The following is a 15816-nucleotide window of genomic DNA, read 5'->3' on the forward strand; positions in this document are numbered from 1 at the left end:
CATTGCCTCACAGGTCTGGCAAAGAGCACTCTTGTTAATACAATCTTGGATACAATGAGGTGTTTTGCTGCTGCCTTGCATGGTTGATTCATATTCTGCTTGTGAACCGGCGCAACCCCAGCCCTCTCCAGATGCCTCATTGTGTATTCCCTGTTTTGTGTTTGTGTATTCTGCTTTGCCTGCCCCAGAGGAGTGCTTTGCACTTGTCTTAATTTCATCTCTTTTGCTTTCAGGCAGGATCTCTCATTTGTAAGGATTGTTGTAAGGGTTGAGCCTCCCTCTCAGGGTCTTGTGTTTACCTGGCACAATGACAGGCAGTGTTTAAGACCCCTGAAGAAGGCACCCTGCCCTCCAGCACAGCTCAGCCAGGATATGGATGCAATCTCCACAACTAGTTACATAGCTCTTCCAATATTATTATTACTAACAGTCATTAAACGTCTCTTATTCCTGATTTTTAGAGATTACTTCCCTCAAAATGGCTCATGTACCTTCCCTTCACCTTCTACATCGTGCCTGCTACAACGGCACCATCCAACACCACTCCATGAGATCCACCTTTCAGATCTCTTCTCCTATTACCTGAACCCTCCCATCTGCCACATGACACTGTCCCTAGTCTGTGGCCCTACTCACCCTTGCCAACACCCTAAATCAACCACAGCCTTGAGGTGGGAACTTCATTTCCCCTGAAGCAGCTTCATAACACTTTTCAAAGCTGGAATACACCAATGCAGACTTTAACACAAATTTCCTCTAAAGACACGTTAAATCAGGGCTCAGAGAACAAACTTACATTCTAGTGATTACATCCCTCCAGAACAAGGTACTCTTCTGCTCTGCTTCCTAGGAGCCTTCAGTACCTCTCTGCACCCAAGTGTCCTCCTTCCCACGTCCACCAAGATTGGCCAGGGCATTGCAAAGCTCTCAGGAGTTCCTCCACTACACTGCCAGTGCCTCTTCACAGAAAAAATCCTCTGCATTATCCCAGTGGCCAGGGAACAAGTAAAGTAAATGCTCTCACCACTCACCCACTTTTGTTTGCTTTGACATAAACCCAGCTCTCCCCTCCCTACCACCTTGCAGCTCAATTTTGACAGGAGGGACAGAGGCCTTTAAAGCTGGTAAGTTGTGAAGAGAAAACTTTCTAAATACCATTTCCCTGAAGGACATGGCACTGTCCTGGCATGATTTCAGCTGAGGATTTTTAAGTGCATCCCAGAACTGTTACCTCTCATAACATTGTGCCGAGGCATGGGGCAATCCAGCCCATGGAGAGGCTGCTTCAAGTCATTGGTTTTGGAAGCATGAGAGCAGCAGAAAGCTGCTGGGGGCCCAGCTTACAAGGCCCTAAGAACCAGAACTAGTGTGACAGCAGGTTTAGGGTGGAACACAATACAGGTTGGGACTAGGCTTGTCAGATGTCTTGGGAATATTGGGGGAGATAGAGGCTGGGTAATTGCATCCTTGCACCTCTTGCAGAGCCCTTCTCTGCTCAATGAGCATCACAGTCCTTCCCTGGAGGCTGTCATCTGCTTATCAATGAAATGACAAAACAAAAAATAAACTCAGTGCAGCTGGGTGCTGGTGCTTGTGTGCCTGTAATGAGGGAGAGCGAGCAGAGTATCAGCAGGAGCGCTGGGCTAAATGGAGCAAAATGAAATCAGGTAGTGCTGCTGCTCCTTGTAAGAGAGTGATCCTTCAGGATTTGGCTGGAAAGCTGTGCCAAACCGCTGCCATGGACAGAATGCTGATTCTGAGCCCAGCTCTCTCTCACCCATTGACATTTTCCAAATGGCATTTTCTTGTGCTTGCTCAAGCATGGAGCAAGCCTTCCCCCTTTCCCTGGTGCTGCCTGCTCTCGTTCTCACGTCTGCTCCCCATTCACGCTACGTAGAGCAGGATCTTTCCTGCTTGCCAGAGGTGTGAAGCCAATGTAAATTACTTTCCTTTTTGCATTGAGGGAAAGTCTTATTATCAACCTGTCAGATCCAGACAGTTGCCAAGATGCTTTATAAGAAGAATTAAATCAGGCTCAATCTCAACAGATAGATTCTTGTCCCTCTTTGGGGGCCCCATGCAGGGCTCTGGCCTTTGCCAGCAGCAGCAATGCACATTAGCAGTGTTTTTAATGTTTTCTCTCTCAGCTGAGCTTTATCAGTCAAAGCCAAGCATGTGGGGGAGACTGCAGCAGCATAAAACAGTCCACTATCATCAAAGATTGGGTCATAAGAAAGTTGTTTCCCAGGCTTTTAGCCAGGGACATATCACAATGAGCTGATAGAGGAATTTCTTGGTTTCATCCTTGAAATGCAGCCCTCACCATTATTAGAAATTGATGGTCAGTAGGGACCAGGATAGCCCCCAAAGCAGTGGCATGCCAGAAGGGAAGACTGTACCCCTCACAGATAAAACGAATGAAATGAGGATTTTGCATAAGAGAATGGGATTATCTGCTTACAATCCAGCCAAGACAGAAACACATCTTCCCCTCCCTGGCTTGGTAGGCTCCCTTCAGGGATCATGAACTCTGGTTCACAGTGGAAATGGCAGTCCTGGCACTGTTGTGGTAGTGGCCAGGAGAGTTATAACATGTTCTGGGAGAGGCTCATTGTCACAGTTGACTTCTCCAGCATCAAATATCAATATTTTTCTTGTCTCATGAGGCTTAATGAGTTCCCAAGCCACAGCTTTGAGGCTGGCATCCAAATCCATGTGAAATTCAGCAGCCTCCATGCTCCATAGGCAATGTGCGTTTTGTCTTTCTCGATAGGAGTAGAAAAATGTACTTAAAGCCCACAAATAAAATTAATAGCTCCTCAGATCCCTTCTCACCTGCTCTTCCATCTTCCAAGCCTCTACAGCTTGCATGCTACCTACATGGCTGTGTAGGAGACTTGATTTAATACAGTGTCAAAGCACTTGTCTCTCTGAGGCTGGAGTCCTCCAGACGTGGCATCCCTGGATGACATGGATACCTGGTGAGAGCATGACTTCAGACCAGAAAATCCACTTCGTGCCACCATTCCTCCTTTCCCTGCTTCTGCAATCATCCCTGGTCACCTCTGCACTTCCTCTTCCCAAGGAGGAACAGCCTTCTGTCTCCTCAGTGTGAAGACCTTTGAGACAAGAGAAGCGTCAGAAAAAAAAATAATACAGACATAAAAATTTTCCTCTAAAAACACCCAAATGACAATTTATAGCCAACAGCTTTTCTGATGGAAAAGAAAAGCTCTTATTTGGATACCTTATGCTCACTGCCTTTGCTGGTTGCTGCTCTGTGGGAGAAGGTTTTGTGAAATTCAGAAGTGATGAAGGCAGTGGAAATTAGAAGGTAGCGAGAGTCCTTCCTTCTCTCATCATTCCTGTCCTGTTCCTACAGCCCACAAACTGGGATATGGCTGTGCATTGCTCCAGCTGCATTAGATAGCTCTGGTGCAAGTCACAGACACCCACACTCCCAAGGCAACGTGCTCCTGGGCCACGCTGATGAATTGTTTCATGCAGAACTGACACATTTTAAGATCTAATTATGATGACAAAGCTCTAAACAGTGTGGAGAGGACTCTCAGCCTTTGCTCATCAGTGCCCAACTGCTCCCACTGATTCCTCCTCTTGGAGCAGCAGTTTGTTAGCTGCAGGAACTGTCTGTTGTTTTCAGCCTGGGAACTAACAAACTCAAAGACGTTCAGCCCAGGATTTGATTTTTCTCTGCCAGAAGCTCAGATTTGATGCCCAGACCAGAGCCCATGACATTCTGGGTATTTGGGTTCCAGTCCCTTGTGAGCCAGTCAGTCCATGGCCTGGAAGGTTACAATTCTGCTGAGGATCAGTGGCTTTTGAAATGGGATCAGGTAACTGTATGCAGGCAAAACCAACCGTGCATTCCTTTCTTTTGCTTTATGCATAAATAGCCACTGCTCCATAAATCCTGCTGCCAGCATGGCCTGCAGCAGTGCTCTCAGAAGGAAGCATACTCACTTTGTCCTTTAGCAGGGGTGCCAAGGCATCTTGGATTCCTCCAGAGCTGCTGTTCTGTTTGAGCTGGCAGGATTAGGATGGTCTGGAAAAAGCAACAGCTCATCTACATCATTTATAGGCCAAGTATAATAGGAAGTGTCCCATTGCCAGTGTGTTATAAGGAGTCTGCAAGACATCAGCTTCCATCCAGGGTGGCTGGAAGCTTCTCCAAAATCAGCCTACACACCTTGGCAGAACGGCCTGTCACTAATCCCTAGGAAACAACCACCTTTGAGAGCTAAAAATAGACACTATTTTAAAAAAGAACAAATTAATAACCCCTAAATTCCTGCATATTAAAACAATTAAGTCTCTACAGCTGCCCTCAAATTGGCTTTTCCCCTTTATTTACCTGTTTCCACACACCTCAGTTCTGGCAGAGACTGGCACATTCAGACAGGGCCTGCAAGTCAAGTGAGCTGTGAAACTTCTGAAGCCACAGACGGAGAAGCACAAAGGTTGTATGCAGACACTTTGTGCCGTCAGTTTGTGCTCACAGATGAGCAACCCTGGCTGGAACAAAAGCATTCAGCATAACCAAGCACCAAGGAATAAACAGTTGGGCATTTCAGCACATCACGTTCATGGCTCTTCCCCTTGTTAATTCTGTCTTTTTCCAATGGTCATGGGCAGTGCTGAGGTTTTCGTAACAGTTTTTAATACCACAGAATCTCATGACCTGAAACTTTGGAAAGGCACAAATAAAACATAAAATCGTTCTCATGGCAACACACTAGTATTGCCTGGAAATATAGCTTTTTGGTTTGGTTTTTTTTTTTCACAGAAACCTTGTCCATTAAGTACTTCTCATACTTTTAGCAAAAGCATTCATGCTTTTAGAAGTGTGGGACTAATTTATTTCCTCTACTACTTTCAGTTTAGCTTTCATAGTACGGAAAAGGAATGGGACCCAAAAGCCAAGGATGTTTCCACTGAAATCAGTGTGTTTGCCCCAGTGAGAAACCACCTTGGATCAACTCACAACCAATCTACTAATCATCACAAAAAGAACATTTTGGTGAGAAGCATCTCCCTTAGGGTCATGCCAGCTTTCACTTAAATGAAAAGATGCCTGTGATTTCATGAGAATCTGGATCTGGTCTGCAAAAAAAAAAAAGCTCTTCCAGTCCAGCTGCAGGAATACAAGTCAAATCTTTGGGACTCTATAATTTCATTGCAAGATGTTACTTTACCTATTATAAATCTCCCCTTACCTTGTGGTGCCCAAGGTGGCCCCCCCAGCCCCCAAGATGTCAGGTAGAACATGCTTATACTTGGCTGGTATTTGTGAATTTGGTTGAATATTAAAGGCCAGGAAAAAAAAAAAGAAAAAAGAGGAAAATAATTTCTTTTTTGAACTTCAGCTCTGGTACAATTAAAGCCTGGGGTAAAAGCTCAGGCTGATTTTATTTTATCTCAATGGCTTATTTCTTCTTTCAGTTGCCCTCCTGTCCTTCCACCTGTTCTATAGATATACAGAAATCAAGAATGCCTTGAATCTGCAGCCCCTCATTAAACAAGACTCAGAGACCTTTTAGACCAGACACAGATGTCTCTTTATTTAAAGACATCCATGTACAGTGGGGCCCAGTGACTTCAATCAGCACCATGACACTACAATAAAGATTATAAATTAAAGAATATTTTTGAACCTGGCCTCGATTCCCTATGATAAAAAAGCATAAGTTTAAAAAGTTGAAGAAACACTCAGTGCACTCTGTTGCTGTCATCAGACAATCCCTCTAGATCAGCAGTCTTGAGTTTTATCACACACACACAGAGCTCACAAGATAGCAATCAATTAAACATTTTTGCTAAAGCATTTAGTCAGAATGGGAACATCTGGAGTTGGGATTAGATTGTCCAGAACTAGCTGCCTGATAATTAATATTCTTTCATGTGGCTCTTCTATCAAGGTGTCCCTCTGATTTCCAGCCATTCCCCTGTGGCTTGGAAACACTATTGAGTTATTGCTCATCCCCCAGCACAAGACTTGTACAGGAGCAGGGGAAGCAGATGAGCTGGAGGACTTATGTTTCAGCATTGCCTCAGGCACACCCACCAGACTATGCCTGAAAAATGTCACCTCACTCCAACGGCAACAGGAAAGAAAACACTTGAGGAAATGTTCTAGGAAATGTATTTGTATTGCCTCTGTAGGACAAGTGCAGGAGGATGGATTCACCATCACCACACCTCACCTCCAGTTCCAACATCTTCATTTTACAACTCTAAAGGGCCACATCCTTCAATGGCCTCTGGACCATGCTCTGGTGCAACTCAGGAACGCAGCTTTTGCCATCACTAGGCAGGCCAAGCTCTCCATCCCTGTCTATCTTACATGTGCAAATTCAGGCTTTTCAGGCATAAACTGACATAATTGTTCCACACTTGGATGGTGGTTGCTGCTCCTTAATTCAGCCCTAAAAGCCTGTCCAATTGAATTATTAACATTTCACTCTCCCATCAAGTCCTGGGCAGCCAGAGAATCCTTCAGCTGTTTTAAAAGTGTCATATTTCAATGAAATTTTGCTTTTGCAGGGAAACAAAATAACTAGACTGTGGAGAATGCATAGACCCTACATCAAGCAGGGATGTGTTCATAAATATTGATAGATCATATGTTAAGTACTGGTAATGAGCAGCTGGATATCTTTACCTGAGAAACTCTTGGTACTTCTCAACTTTAACTGAGTTTGTTCACTATTTTTTTACCTTAATTTTTCCTCAAACCATCTCCTCCCAGCAGGTCTGCATGTTGGTTTAGAGCCCAGTCCTCTCTTCACAAATCTGTCACAGGGCATCTTCTTTGATGTCTCCATTGAGCTCTGCCCTGGAGAAGGGTAAGAAAAATCAAAATGCCTACACAGTCTGCAAGTCCAGCTCTGTCCATTTGGTTTCAAGTGTGTTTCCAATCTCTTTAAGCTTCCAACAGGGAGAAAGGGATCTGATTCTATGCAATCTCATTCACACCTCTTCTCCTACTGCTGTGGAGGCATGATGTTGACTTTTCAGCAAACAGAGCCTCATTCCTCAGGGTCTCTGCACTGCTTGCTTAACTGAGCCCCATCAGATTATGCTCAAATCACACTAACACAAGAGAAAAATCAGAATATGCCCCTTTCATACCTGGCTTTTGTATTTATTTGCCTCTAATAGAATTTATCATCCAGAGGAATTTCAGTTTTTACAGAGCTGCTTCTTTTTCCCCTCTGTGATTTGGGTCAAATCCTATCACTAAGCTCTGCTAAATTTGCTGCATTGCTGTCCCCAGCCTGGTGGGGACGTGACAAGTAAACACTGCTGAGCTGTGCTCCAAATCCAAGCTAAGAACACCAAAAGGACTGTAGAAAAGAACGGAGGCAGCCCAGCCCGGCTCCAGGGAAGCTGAGGCTGGGAGTTGAGGAGGCAGGCACAGAGCAAGTAATGCCCAGACCTTGCAGGGGAAAGGAGTGATGGAGCAGCCCCTCCAAACTCCACATTTCCAGACACTGACAGAGACTCTTCTGGATGTCCTGCTCTGCCTTTGAGAGATGTGCTGGAACCATCAGTTTCTAAATCAGAGCAGACATTGGGCCAGAATAAATAGAGGATGCCAACAGAAGGTCAAATGGACAGGGGAGGTAAAATCACGAGGAAATAAAGAGAAACGAGGCTTTTTATTGGGCCCATTCTGATGATGCACAGGTGGGAGCATAACAAGAGCTGCTCTGACATGTAATTCAGGCTGACTGCTGTGGAGCAATGGCTGTGGTTCTCCAAAAAGAAAGCCTGCTGTCCTCATTTCTAGCTGTGGAAAAGAAAGTAGCCAGGAGGCATCACCTACGCGGGCGAAGAGGTTGGAACTTCGAAACAAAAGGAGAAGCATCTCAGGTCACCTCAGGGAACACATTTGTGGGTAACTGCACATTCCACCACAAACTTCTACCCCACCCCTACTTTATTCAAAGACGGTACAGTTTTAAATAAACATCTTCAGCATGGAAAAGAACCCCCAAAGGATGCATCAGGGAGCAAATGGGAAGGAAACAGTTCTTTGCAGTAAGGACACCACCTTCCCTTTTGCCTTACCTCATTCCCATTTCTCCTTCCTCCCCAAGGCCTTTTTTTATGGCCCTGCATGGGTCCCCTCAGCCACTGTCACTTGAACCACTGACTCCCTGTGGGTGTCTCTGCTCCCCTGAGGTTCCCCAGTTTAGGAAGCCCTTGTGCTCTAAGTGGGAGCATTCCTCCATGGATTATGCTGGCACCAGAGCTGCACTCCTCAGCAGCTGAGGGCTGGTGTGCGTTACAGTGCCTTTAAATCTCCCCTGGCATTTAAACCCATTTAAAGGCTCCCCTGAGTCTTTAAATGACTCATACAATCCGTGGAGAGCGCACACCTTGGAGCATATGGCCCATGTGCTGACTAACACTGTAGATAATGTCAGTAATGATGCTCCACAGTGCACACGAGCAGGGCTGCAGCTCCAGTGAGGAGATCAGTGCAGGCCTGGGTTGTATTTTTAATGCGCAACATAAAAATAGAGAAAGATGTAATGGGTTTCTGCTTTCAAACAAGCTTCCAGCTGTGCCATCTGGAAGTCAAGGAGATGTGGGAGGACAAAAAACAAGGCATTAGGTTATAAAAACTTCAGGAGAAAGCCAGACAGCATTGATAGCACAGGTCTCTATTCTCCAAGGTGGTGCTTCTCAGGGCATCCTCCAATGTATGGGAATGCTCAGGGTTTATTCCTCTGAATTGCTATATCTAGTGAGTTTCCTGCTCTTGGAGTGGGCTCAACTGATTGCCTCTTGGTAAGGAATAACAAGTCCTGAAGGCAAACCAAAAACTGCACCTAGTACCTTGGCCCTGTGAGACTGCATTTATTTTCCATATCAGTTCTGGAGCTGAGGCTCACAGGCTTCCTGCTCTTACAACTCACGACAGAGCAGATTTGCATCTCAGACTAGGGATACCCGAGCTGTGGGTTGATTTAGTAGCTGGGATTTTGTGATGTGTAGCGAAGAGAGACTCGTGGAAGATACTTGGCAAAGTAAACTGTACAAGGCAGCCAACAGATAGTCTTCTCCCTTTCACAGCCTCTAATGAGTCCTTTGCTTCTTATCTGAACAGCGAGGGAACAGACATCCCTCCAGCACATAACCAGCCCCTCTCTGAGGACCAGCAGATGAAACCATCAGCAATGAGTTACAAACATGGAGTATTTCTGAACTCATTTGTCTGCTGATAGGATTCAGGCCTTATTCCAACCTGTAAATGGGATGTGCTTCACTAGTTTTAAATCACTCAGCAGGTGATAAGTGGTTAACGCCTGGAGTCCTGAGGTGCAAAAGCAAAACATAATTGCTTATTAAAATAAAACAATAATTAAGTGGAAGACTGAGAACCTCGTGACTTCTGAAAACTGGATCATTTTTTATAATTGAGTCACTGAGGCTGGGAGCAGACAAGGGAGAAGGGCTAAGTCAGAGACCTGAGGGCACACAGTGCTCTGGCAGCTGAGGAAGGAAAGAAGTGAGAGGGCCTGAGAGCACCATGGAAAGGATGCTCCAGATGCCAGCACAGCAAAAGCACAGCTGCTTTTGATGAGCAGAGAGCCACATGCAGGTTTGCACTGGGGGCAGACAAACTTCATGCTCAAAAGGTCTGAAATCAAGAAAACCGTGGCCCATTTTCAAGGTGTTTGAGGAAGAGGAAGGGATTTTCTTGGTGACAACTCCTGCCTTGCCATGTGGCCTCAATAATATGGATAGAATGTCACAGCTTATAATTTCCCTTCAGGCTCCTGTTAAACTGTCTCAATAAGCAGCTCCTAGACCAGGCTCTTCTGGACTCAGCATATAAAACAAATTTCTCACCTTCCTGGCATGATCCATTAATGACTGATCATGTCTGTGTGGAGATCTGTGGGCCAGAAACTCAAACAGCACAGTCCTCACAGAGTTTTTGACATCTGGGGTGCAGGAGATAATTTATATTCTTGTGTTCCCCCTTCCTCCTCTCCTTGCAAGCACAGAGACCAGAAATCTCCATCACTTTCAGGCAAGATCTGACAAACTTTGCCCACCCCAAGAGCTTTGATTAGTCAGAGTAAAAACCACTGCATTAACTGTTCAGTAAGTAAATACCTGATTGTTTTCATCCTCTTCACACCACAGTATGAGCTGCACAGTTTTAATCATGCCTTTGGGCTTAATCCTGATTATTTCATTGCAAACGCAAGAACATATCATTACTTACAGTGCCATTCTAGGCTATTAGTCAGTCCTTCAGGTCAGCAGGTGATGAGGGAATCATCATGTGGTACCAGCTTTCTGCACCCCTGCCTCTCAAACGGTGGCAAACTCCTGCAAGCCCTGAGCTAAGAATTAATGAGAAAGCATCAGTGTAGTAATTTAGGTCCTAAATTTTCAACCCTTCCACCTTAGCATGCTCTTTGCAGATCTAATCCCACAGAAGAGGAGCAGGAATAGACAAAGAGTTGCCATACAACCCTCCAAAGACATACCTTGTTGTGCAAGTTCACCAGGTAACAGGAGTTGGTGACACATGCAGGAGGCTGTTCCCTACACCAGGCAGAGTATCAGGCTCAGTTTGCTTGTAGTGTAGCAGCTTTAAAATATTTTATCTTGATCCAGCTCCAGGTGCCACACAACAAAACTACCTGGTGTTAATTTGCCCTTCATTAACAAGCTCAGCAAACAGTCAAGGTTGGAACTGAGAATGGAGAAGTTGTCTCCAGAGTGAACTTCTTACCCTCTCCTTCCAGGCCAGGGTGAAGAGAAAACCAGACTCCACTGTCTGCCCTCCAGCTGTCCCCAGAGCTCCCCATACTGGCAGGAGATGCCAGACAATTTTGGCTTATAAACATTTCCACATTAAAAATGACTGCCAGTGCTTCGAGAGATCTCCGGCCTCGGCAAGCAGGAAGGAGGCAGCACGCAGCTAAATGTAGAGGCTATTTTTAACTGGGCTCATTTCTTAGGGAAGAAATCATTCCTGACCTGTATGCATGCAGTGCATCAGATACAAGGCAGGCTGGGCTGCAAGCACTCATTAATGGAGCTGCCAGCTCCCTCCTTCCGGCACTGGGGACTGAGGGCCCCTCCCTCTGTCCTATGGGGGATCACAGGGAAATACTGAAGGTGTGAGTTTACCAGGTCTGTGTCCACCTCTGCAGGGGTAGGAGGGGAAGCAGGGCCTTCAAGGGGCTTCATAATTTTGGCATTAGCTGCCCATCTCCCATTTCATCCTCACTCATGCTCGGAGCCCGTCCCTGTGGCATTCTTGGAACTCCTGCTTCTTCTGTTTCTTGCAGCCATGCCATGAACACACGGAGTCCTGCACGCTGCTGGGAGGTTCTCTTCTGAAACACAGACCTAGATTAGCCTAAGGCAATTCACGAGTCACTCCAGTCTTCTCTACACGGGGAAAGTGTACATTTCCTGAACTTGAAACCGTTTTCTTGCAGCCCTGTCACTTCTCCTAACACTTACATCCTTTGCCATAATCAGTGGTCAAATGCTTCTGGCCCAGCAAGGCACAGATCACTTTGAACTGCAGTTCTGATAGCTGGGTTTGGCAGGCAATATTTGGCCCTAACACCTTTCTCATCTCTTTGATTTCACTTTTATAAAGTATGTGCTCAAGGATTTCAACTCTGAAGGTAAAAAAAGACTCTTATGATCTTCTAATCTGACCTCCCACTTAGCTGTGCGTGTAAGAATTCACCTGGTGGTCCTATCCTGAGCTCAGGAACTTCTAGTTGAGCTGGGTTGCCACTTTCAGAAAAGTGATCTAAACTTGATATATTGGATTTAAGTAACAAAGAGCTTGCCACATCCCTTAGGCAACTGATCCAGGGGTTCATCATCCCACTGTTAAAAACATCTACCTCATTTCACAATTGGAAATCAATGCTAGACAAACAGAGACATTGGATCTTCTTACATCACTTTCTCCACTGGTCTAAAAAGCCTCTAACATTCAGTATTATTGTGGTTTTGCCCCCCTAAACTGTGAGCGAGTTGCTCCTAAAATCTGCAGTATGCCAGCTTCAGAGCAGAGTACACACAACAGGTACACAGCAGCTTTAAATATGCTGGTTCATCATCAGTCTCAGCCTGAACTGTTTGGCTTTCCAGTGTTTTTCTGCTTGGAGAGCCCCACTCCCACTCCTGTCCCTAAGATCAGGGGGCTGCTTTCATGCCCTCACATCTCAGCCAGCTCAGAGGTGCTACATTCCCCTCTCCTCATCCTAACAACTCTTTTGCTCACGTTAAACACGAAGGCCAAGTTAACAAACGTGCTTTTGGGTTGTACAAGCCTAACCCTCTTGCCGTGATTCAGGCTCCAAAAAGCTTGCAACACCATTATAGAAACATACGGTTCAGTTTAGCTGGTTAAAATTAGACTGTGAATCTCCAGATCCCTTGGGATGGTGCATGCACTGGGGAGAAGGGGAAAAATGAGAAAGAGGCAAAGCTCAGAAGTCAGCCAAAATACTCAGACTTTGAGTTTAGCTCACAAACAACTGCAGACCAAGTTTTCAATCCTCTGCCTAAGGACTCCTGGGATCCACAGACCACTTCTAAGGGCTCTCAACAGGTAGTTATGAGAGCAACAAAGCCGTAAATTCTTCCAAGAAAATTTGTCATGCCACTCAAAAACTTTTGGGGCCCATATAGCAAGTGGGGATGAAAGCTGTTGATTACAGGGTTCGGGTGCCACAACAGATGAAGTGGAGCTTGGGGTCCTTTTCCTCCATGACAAAGAGCATCACACCTCAGTTAAGAAAGCACAGACACTCCAGCTATCCCCAGAAAGCAATTGGCAAACTAAATGTGTCTCATCAGAATGCAGCTTTTGCTAGTTGCTCACACCAGACCTACAGTCCTCACATATAACTCTCCCCAGAAGCAGCACAAAAGAGAAAGAAAACCATCATGGGCAAAACAGAACAAGTTATTTGAAGGGGATCAAAGCTAGCAGCACATCTTACAGCAAAGTCAGATAGAGTTTGTGGGGAAATCTATCCCCAAACCCACTCAAAAAAACTCTTCACTTGACCCCAGCAACTCTAAACCACAGATCCTCCTGCACAGGCCTTTTCAGTGAGAGGAAATTGAGGAGAGGGATGAAGTGATCCCAGCAGCTGGGCCACTTTCCTGGTCTGCAAGCCTCTGCCCTCAGCTGAGCAGTTGTGTGTCCTCCCCCAGACAGCTGCCCCTTCTCCCCAAACTTATTCTACGAGCTCTTTACTTCAGTAACTAGAAATACACCACATGTTGAACTTGCTTCTGTGTGCAGAGAGAGAGTACGGGAGGGATTAACCAGAATATAAATAAATGACGCAGCAAAACAATACTAATTAAAATTGACCTGTATCTTGAGCTCTTAAAATCTCTCCTTTCTTCAGATGTTGTGGTGTGTGCACACTTCCATCTTTCCCATGGCTGTGAGTCCCACACTGCCAGAGCCTGAAACGTCTTTTCCTGAAAAGAAATATGAGGCAAGTCCCTTTTTTTTTTTTTTTTGAGAATCACAACAGAACAATCTTCATATGAATCCATAAAGCACGACTTCTCTGATCCCCCCATCTGCTTTCCCACCGGATGGCACATATTTACAAAGCAGCCCTTGGAGGCAAGGGAAAAGAAGGAGAGAAAGAAAGTTGCCGTGAAGAAATCCAAAGTGATGGGAAGATCTTAGGGAAGCTGTTGTAATGTATAATCAGCCCATTTAATACGGAACACTAGTGTACAGCTGCTGAGAAAACTTGTCCAGAATGCTTCTGCAGCAGCAAAAAAGGCCTCTGAGGTCAGCTTAGTGCCTACATTATGCTACAAAGAAATTGTCTAACTGCAGAAACTTGTGTAGTCTTCAGTGTTAACCTCCTTCCCCCACAGCCAGGCAAGCTACACAGCTCTCTTGTTTAGAAAGCCTCAAGCAAGACGACCAAGGGAAAATGGATTAATAAATCCAACATGAAAGTCTTTTGCTGTTCATCCTAGGTTTACATCGGGAATAATCGTTTTATTCGTCTGAGCAGAGTATGCTAGGCCAGTGACGCAAAGCAGGACTCACCTTAAGACTAACAAGGTTTCAAGCTCCCTTTTCCCATCCAATTTGTCTGTCTCTGCCATGAAAACTCTGGCTCATTGTGGAGGGGCTGAACCTATAAATTCCCTTGGCCAGTGTGTTCCGTGGTTTTAAGGGGCTCAATGCCTTATGTTCTCAGACTAGCAGGATCTTGATTCTGCAGGTGAAACAAGAGAAACTCCAAGGAGGGATGAGGACAAGGCAGAGAAGAGAGAACAGAGCCCAAGAAAGCGCTGGAGTGTTTGGGCAGGGCAAGAACCCAGAGCTTTAACATCCCATTTAATCCTTCTATGCAGGGCACTGGATGGTGGCTCAGACAGCTCTCAGGCTGGAATGGAAACTATTAGCAAAGCAGCCCAGGGTCTCTGGAGAAGCCATAAAGCTGGCAAAGTAACTTGGAGAGATGGCTAAGGAGAGCTGTGAGCAGGAGTTGCTCCTTGTTGCTAAAGCATCTTCACCACAAGAAATGAAGTGACTTGTGATTCACAAGTCTAGGAGGTACCTGCTGAGGTTATGTGCAAATGGGCCCCAGGTGACCGCCAGATCCCAGAGGAAAAAGCAGTGAGAGGGTAATTTCAGTTCTTGGGCACCTTGAGAATTTCAGTTCTCAGGGCTTTCACTTTGCTAAGTCTGCGTCTCTGGAAACGGCGTCTGAAGCAGGCCTCAACGCTGGCTCGTAACTTCCGCAACCCACCTGGCACCCTCCCAACACTAGAAACCCTCGCTGCTTCTCTTAAAATTTGGCTCAGAAAACACAAATCCCAGCTTCGGGCCAAGTGAACACTTTGTGAACCATTCTGCAAGTCTGGCCTGAGTTCAGTGTGCAGATGATGTGTTTTCTGTGGGAAGAGGCTAAGCCAGACTCATCCACACAAACTGCAGGCTGGTTGAAGGTAAAGCTGAAGCAGTCTGTCTGTGCCCAAAGGCATGAGAAGTTTGGGATTGCTCAGGAAAATACTGTCACTGGCTGCTGACAATCTTTAAAAGCAATCATCTCTACATGGAAGGTAGAGCTTGAAATTTTAGTTACAAGCATGCTAAATAAATTTAAAGCATTAAATAATCTTATGTGTGTCAGGTACTATTGTAAAACAGTCTTATAGAAACCCCAAGTTTCTTAGTAACCTCCCAGAAGCCTCTGCAAGAGAACAAAAATGCAGAGAGTGCCGAGATTGTTAATCAGAAAAGGACAAACAATTACATCTGAGCAGGCACTGGTCTGTCCACAAAGCCTTCGCCAATTAAAAGCAAGATGGTCATGTCAAGGTTAAAGCAAAGGCTCCCACGGTGTTTGATCTTGTCTAATTAGCAACTGCTAAGAACCAGTGGGCATTTTGATTTGGAGGAGTTTGGAAAACTGTACGCTAACTAAACCATATTAGAAATGGAATTTATTCCAAGAGATCGTGCAAGAGAAAGACTTAACTACATTAATAGTTCAATTTGGAAGAGCCTAACTCTTCCCTGCTGGAATCAGGTATCAACCCATTGAGCATATTCAGTTGCCTTGGGACAGTTAAAGTGTGACACAGAAAAAGAGGGGAGTTTAAATAATAAATCTACTAAACGGTTCCTGATGTGTGCTTGTGGTCTCATGCTTGGATTAAGGTCACCAGAACAGTTTTGACTTTTATTTTTTTGCTGAAGCTGCTCCCTCTAACATACCCAGTTCTTTGGCTAATTCAGTCCCT

The sequence above is a fragment of the Corvus hawaiiensis genome, chromosome 13 (genome assembly GCF_020740725.1).
Source record: "Corvus hawaiiensis isolate bCorHaw1 chromosome 13, bCorHaw1.pri.cur, whole genome shotgun sequence".
Lineage (NCBI taxonomy): Eukaryota > Metazoa > Chordata > Aves > Passeriformes > Corvidae > Corvus > Corvus hawaiiensis.